Source organism: Tachyglossus aculeatus, chromosome 2 (assembly GCF_015852505.1).
Source record: "Tachyglossus aculeatus isolate mTacAcu1 chromosome 2, mTacAcu1.pri, whole genome shotgun sequence".
Taxonomy (NCBI): domain Eukaryota; kingdom Metazoa; phylum Chordata; class Mammalia; order Monotremata; family Tachyglossidae; genus Tachyglossus; species Tachyglossus aculeatus.
In genome coordinates, this window is record NC_052067.1 from 20,902,802 (window position 1) to 20,909,917 (window position 7,116).

Genomic DNA, 7,116 nt, shown 5'->3' on the forward strand with positions numbered 1-7,116 from the left:
TGTCCAACCTGATTAAGGTGTATCTACCTCAGTACTTAGAGCAATGCTTGGCACACAGTAAGTGCTTAACAAGTGCCATTGTTATTTTTAGTATTGTCACCCTAGGTCAAGTCTGTGGGAGAGCCTGGGAATCAAGCACTCTATCTGCACTATACCATGCTCTCTTCTTAATTGCAAGATTGGATGTTAACCCTTCCAAAACTATGAGGAAACAATCTCTGAGGTCATTCAATACAGTCACATTCCCTGAAATAACCTTTTTATGGTATTTGTTATGCAATTACTATGTGCCAAGCACTGTATTAAGTGCTGGAGTAGATACCAGCTAATTAGATTGGACACAGTCCATGCCCTACATGGGGCTCACAGTCTTAATCCCAATTTTAAAGATGGGATGATTGAGGCACAGAGAAGTTAAGCGACTTGCCCAAGGTCCCACAGCAGACTCCCTCTGACTCCGAGGCCTGTGTTCTTTCCACTAGGCCACACTGTTTCCCATGCAGAAAATAAAAAATGCCCTCTTTGCTTAAGAGGTAGGAAATGAACCACCATGCTTGAGATAAAAAATACCCTCCTTCTGACTGTCAATGCGTAAAAGACAGAGCGGCAGGTATGTACAAGGACTAAGCTACTTCAATCAATCAATCAACAGTATTGAGCAGTTAGAGAGAGTACAATGCAACACTTCAGAGCAAGTTCCTCAGTCTTAGTTTACTCAAGGGTTTTTGAAAAGCTGCCTGCCACAAGCCCATTCATAATGCAAACATCTCTCACTGAAATGGCTGGTGTTTTCTTGCTGTCTCCTAGCCATTTGTGTATCCTATTCTGTGGAGGACAAAACAAAGGATACAGAAGTTGTCCAAGGAATGAGTTTTAATGTTCAGTACAAAGAACAGTGGGCAGAAAGAAAAAGGAGCTAAACCTTAGGGTATATGAAAACCACTGGCCTGCTTCTCCTCTGACTGGGCCTAAAGAACTTGTTTGGGGAGGGAGTCACACCCCAAAATTTCCTTGATTCCCCCAGAGTTCCTGAAGGCTCCCGAGAGGATGTTAGACACACTTGGGGTGAAAGGATGGGATAACAAATGAGGTCTTCCTGCTGGGAATGCCAAGCAGTCTAATGGAAATCCTAGTCAGGTTTCTCATAATCTCATTATGTTACAAAACAGAGGAGATGGAAAAACTCTCTGGTAATCTCGGGGCAGTCCTTCATCTGAGGAAATATAAAAATGCACTAATAAAGTCCTCCTATGCATGTTGATAGCCTGATTGGAAGGTGGATGAGGGAGTCATTGGGAATGTGTCTATTTATTGTTATATTGTACTCTCCCAAGGGCTTAGTACAGTGCTTTGCACACTTTAAGGGCTCAATAAATACAATTGACTGACTGACTGCCTGAATGAATGACTACAGGAAAATTGGGAACATGGTCTAATAGAAAGAATATTGTCCTGGAAGTAAAGGGACTGGGATCCTAATCCTGGCTTCACCACTTGCTTGTTGCATGACCTTGGGCAAGCCACTTAACTTCTTTGTGCCTCAGTTTCCTCATCTGTAAAATGAGGATGGAATACCTGTTCTCCCTCTCTTTTACACTGTTAGACCCATTTAGGACAGGGACTGGGATTTAATCTCATGATCTTGTAATAATAATAATAATGGTATTAAGTTCTTACTATGTGTCAAGCACTGTTCTACGCGCTGGGGTAGATACAAGGTAGTCAGATTGTCCCACGTGGGGTTCACAGTCTTAATCCCCATTTCACAGTCGAGGTAACTGAGGTCCAGAGAAGTGAAGTGACTTGCCCAAGGTCACACAGCAGACAAGCGGCAGAGCCGGGATTAGAACCTATGACCTTCTGACTCCCGGGCCCATGCTCTATCCACTACATCACGCTGCTTCTCTATCTACCCCAGGGCTTAGTACTATGCTTGGCATACTGTGTTTAACAAATACCACTATCATGACAATGATGGTAGATTTCATCAGGGAGCATTATGGGAAAAGACCAGAAATCTCTCACTAAAACTCCCTCAAACACCCACTACCTTTTCAGGAGTAAAATCAATCAGGAGCCTTTCACAGAAAGCATCGTACCCTCCCTTCATCCTCTCCTCACTTCAACTTCCCAATACAGGTCTGCCTTTCTCCTGCTTTGTAAAACTTCTATAATTGCCAAATGTCATGCCAGGAGATGCCAAGTCAATGCGGTGAAACTGAAAGACACAAATAGGGGGGCCGTTGACTGAAAGCTTAATTATTTGTGAAGCTCCCTCATAGCAGATTGGGCTTAGTGCAGTCCACTGCACCCAGCAAGGACTCGAGAAATACCATTATTACTAGAAAGGGTGCTTTCACAAAAAAGGGCTAAAAAGAAAAAGGGAGGAAAGATGACAGAATGAACAGATCAGAGAGACAGGATCCCAGGGTAGCAGCTCTGTGAGATCTGATGCCTTGTCAATAGGAGAAAAAAGCCAATCCTGTTTCCACGTATGTGGCCTGAGCCATCTCGCTCTTCATCGTCCTTAATCAATTCGGGCTGCTGTCAGTCCTCAGATCCTAACCAGAAAGCTTTTCTTCCCCATACCTCAAAGTGCCTTGCAGTTTCTGTATTATCTCATCAGCCCCCACAATGCAAAATGTCTTTGAGTACGCTTGGCAGGAGGGGCAGGTGGCATGAGCTGTTACCTCCATTTCAGAAACGAACTCCCAGTTCGATGTTTCAGTCGCGGGCCATGCTGCCGATAGCGCCTTCTCTTGCCGCCTTTAATGCTTGCTGCGGGCTTATCAACCCGGGCTGGCACACCTGTGTAATTTAGTCTGCTTTTTCATCTTGGCTTTTTGGCTCCCTCGCGCAGCCTGCCACCCAGCTGGCTTTCTGGGCAATGAGCCCAGGGCCGTTTATTATGGCAGCCCAGACTCTGTCTGTACATCACCCCCCTCCCCGCCCACCTGACAAAGTAAAGGACATTGAGGTTTTACATTGCAAAGGCTCCTTAGAGGCCAAAGCAAACCCATGGGGAGGGAGCAAGCAGGCGTACACTGGTTAGAGCAGGGCAGGGCCACCCTACCACGGTACAGGGTGGTACATTTGTCAGTCAGAGCAAGTGTCACTGAGAAGCAGGGTGGCCTAGTGGACAGAGCATGAACCTAGGAGTCAGAAGGACCTGGGTTCTAATCCCTGCTCTGCCACTTGTCTGCTACGGGGCCTTAGGTAAGTCTCAGTGAAAAGAGTACGGGCTTGGGAGTCAGAGGTCACGGGTTCTAATTCCGCTCCACCACTTGTCTGCTGTGTGACTTTGGGCAAGTCACTTAACTCCTCTGTGCCTCCGTTACCTCATCTGTAAAATGGGGATTAAGACTGTGAGCCCTATGTGAGACAACCTAATCACCTTGTATCGCCCCAGCGCTTAGAGCAGTGCTTCGCACATAGTAAGCGCTTAACAAATGCCATCATTATTATTATGTAATTTCTCTGTGCCTCCGTTACCTCATCTGTAAAATGGGGATTTAGACTGTAAGCCCCATGTGGGATATGCACTGTGTCCAACCTGATTAACTTGTATCTATTCCAGACTTTAGTTCATTGCCAGTCACATAGTAAGTGCTTGTCCGAGGCCACTGACCTCAAGGCCCAAAGTTTGGTTTAGGCTTCAGAGCAGCAGTGTGGCCTAGTGGATAAAGCAAGGGCCTTGAAATCCTAAGAACCTGGGTTATAATCCCAGCTCCCATGACTTGTCTGCTGTGTGACCTTGGGCACTTCTCTGTGCCCCAGTTCCCTCATCTGCAAAATAGGGATTAAGACTGTGAGCCCTATTTGGGACAGGGACTGTATCCAACCTGATTATCTTGTATCTACCCCAGTGCTTAGTACAGTGCCTGGCATATAGCAGGTGCTTAACATAATAACCATAAAAAAAACCTCTGACTCCTGCTGCAACCAGAGGTCACTCTTAGGTTCCCAAACCCGAAGGTTCATGGAAAACAGTCCAGGTTTAAATCCAACTCCTGGAAGGGTGAGACAAGGTAGAATCAAGATAAGGGTTCTGGAACTTAGTGGAATACTCAAGGGCCTAGGGTGAGAAGAGGTATTTGTGGGGCAAGGCTAGTAGTGGAAAGAGCATGGGCCTGGGAAAAGTAACGTGGTCTAGTGGATGAAGCATGGGCCTGAAAGTCAAAAGGTCATGTGTTCTAATCCTGGCTGCCACTTGTCTGCTGTGGGACCTTGGGTAAATCACTTAACTTCTCTGTGCTTCACTTACCTCATTTGTAAAATGGGGATTAATACTGTGAGCCCTGTGTGGGACATGGACTGTGCCCAAACTAATTAGCTTGCATCTACCCCAGCGCTTACTAGAGTAGGCCCAATTCCAAAGCCCCAGTCAACCAATAGTATTTATTGACCATTTACCGTGTGCAGAGGACTGTACTAAGCACTGGGGAGACTGCAGTACAACAGAGCTGGTAGGCACATTCTCTGCCCACAATGAGCTAATGAGCTTACAGTCCAAAGGTGGGGTGGTCTTACAGTCTAGAGACCCTACCAAACTACAGCCCTAACTCCATTCGACTGAAGGCTCCATGAGGGCAGGGAATGCATTTTGTTGTACTGTCCCAAGCACTCAGTAGTGCCAAGCACTCAGCAGGGCTTGACAAATGCTACTGATTGATTAGGGGACCCACCAGACAAGTCTTCCCTTGTCCCCTAGCCAACATTCAGGATGTTGTGAGACTAACACTGGAAATGTGTGTAAGCACTCTGGGCTTTTGAGGACCCAGTCTCTTCACAAAGCTTAAGTATGACTATGATCACTCATGTTTGGCTCTCCAGAATGGTGAAATGTGATTATGATAACCCATAAAATAGAACAATACTGAGAAACACATTGTACTTCATACCTTACCTCTATAAGACAAGTAAGAGGTAATGTGTTCTAACAGGAAGAGCAAGGGTCCGGGAGTTAGGAAACCTGGATTATAGTCCCATTTATGTCACTAGGCTGCTGGGTGACCTCAGGTAAGTCTCAATGTACCCGAGTCTGTTTCCTCATCTGAAAATTGGAGTAATCCCTACCTCGCAGGGACGCTATGGATAAAATGAAGGAATGTAAAATGGTTTTGGAAAAATAAGAAATGCAGCATGGCTCAGTGGAAAGAGCATGGGCTTTGGAGTCAGAGGTCATGGGTTCAAATCCCGGCTCCGCCAACTGTCAGCTGTGTGACTTTGGGCAAGTCATTTAACTTCTCTGGGCCTCAGATCCCTCATCTGTAAAATGGGGATTAAGACTGTGAGCCCCCGTGGGACAACCTGATCACCTTGTACCTCCCCAGCGCTTAGAACAGTGCTTTGCACATAGTAAGCGCTTAATAAATGCCATCATTATTAGTAGTAGTAGTAGTAGTGCTAAAAAACTGATTCTCAGCGCTATTTTAACTGCACATGATAGAACGGGATACAGGAAGGACCTTTTTTTATGGTATCTGTTAAGCAGTTACTGAGAGTCAAGCCCTGTTCTAAGCCATGGGCATAGATGCATGCTCACCTTCAAGGTCTGTCATTAGAAGTTATACTGACCTTCCTCACACATCTGCAAAGTCTCCGTGGCCTGTAGGGCAGGCAGTTCTCTCATTTTCCTCAGACCTGATGCACTCATGCAGGCCCAACCCAGTCTTCCAGCAGGGTGGGACCCCTTCCCCCCAGCCCGACCCCAACTCTCCCAGGAAACCAGCACCAAGTGCAGCACTAACATACCTGCTCAAGTCTTAAATTCCTGTTTAACTTTTCAAGTCCTCCAGGTTCCCTTTTGACCTGGAAAAGACACCACTTAAGTCTTAGATAGTACAGCAAGTCTCTGCTAAAGAAGCAGTGTGGCCAGGGGGACAGAGCATGGGCCTGGCAGTCAGAAGGACCTGGGTTCTAATCGCTGCTCTGCCACTTGCCAGCTGTGTGACCTTGGGCAAGTGACTAAACTTCTCTGTGCCTCAGTTACTTCATCTGAAACACGGGGATTAAGACTGTGAGCCCCATTTGCGACATGGACTATCCCTACCTGATTAGCTTGAATCTACCTCAGCACTTAGTACAGTGCCTTGCACATGATAAGCACTTAATACCATAAAAATGTCTCTATTTCCCTCACAACACTATTCTGTCAGAGGGAGTAGCTACCAGCCCTCGAGTTAATCAGCGGTATTTGTTGAGCACTTACTTTGTGCAGAGCACCGTCCCAAGAGTTTGAGGGTGTACAAGATGGTGGTCCAGACCTCCAGTGTGGGGAAAGTGGAGGATTGGAGCTGATACCTAGGTCTTTCAAGGCCCTACTGAGAGCTCACCTCCTCCAGGAGGCCTTCCCAGACTGAGCCCCTTCCTTCCTCTCCTCCTCGTCGCCCTCTCCATCACCCCCATCTTACCTCCTTCCCTTCCCCACAGCACCTGTATATACGTATATATGTTTGCACATATTTATTACTCTATTTATTTACTTTACTTGTACATATCTATTCTATTTATTTTATTTTGTTAGTATGTTTGGTTTTGTTCTCTGTCTCCCCCTTTTAGACTGTGAGCCCACTGTTGGGTAGGGACTGTCTCTATATGTTGTCAACTTGTACTTCCCAAGCGCTTAGTACAGTGCTCTGCACACATTAAGCGCTCAATAAATATGATTGATTGATTGATTGAAAAAGGAGGCTGAGTAACTGTCAACTGCCAAGTGCTTGCTGCATGACCTTGGGTAAGTCACTTAACTTCCCTGTGCTTCACCTACCTCATTTGTAAAATGAGGATTAATACTGTGAGCCCCATGTGGGACAGGGACTGTGTCCAACCTGAGTAACTTGTACCTATCCCAGCGCCTAGGACAGTGCTAAGCACATAGTAAGCACTTAACAAGTAGCATAGTTATTAGCCTTTGGAGGGACGGCCAGACAAGCTGAAGGGAAAACCGCCACCTGTCTCCAGTCCAAGCTCTTCGGCCTAGGTAGAATTTGGCTTAGCTCCGAGGACACATTGCTTCCTGAAGTAAATCTGGCCAAATGCAATGGGAAGGTACGAAAAGGATCCTCTTCCTAATTGAACAAGTTCCCCAGTCACCAAAGAGTCCAGTTTCACTGG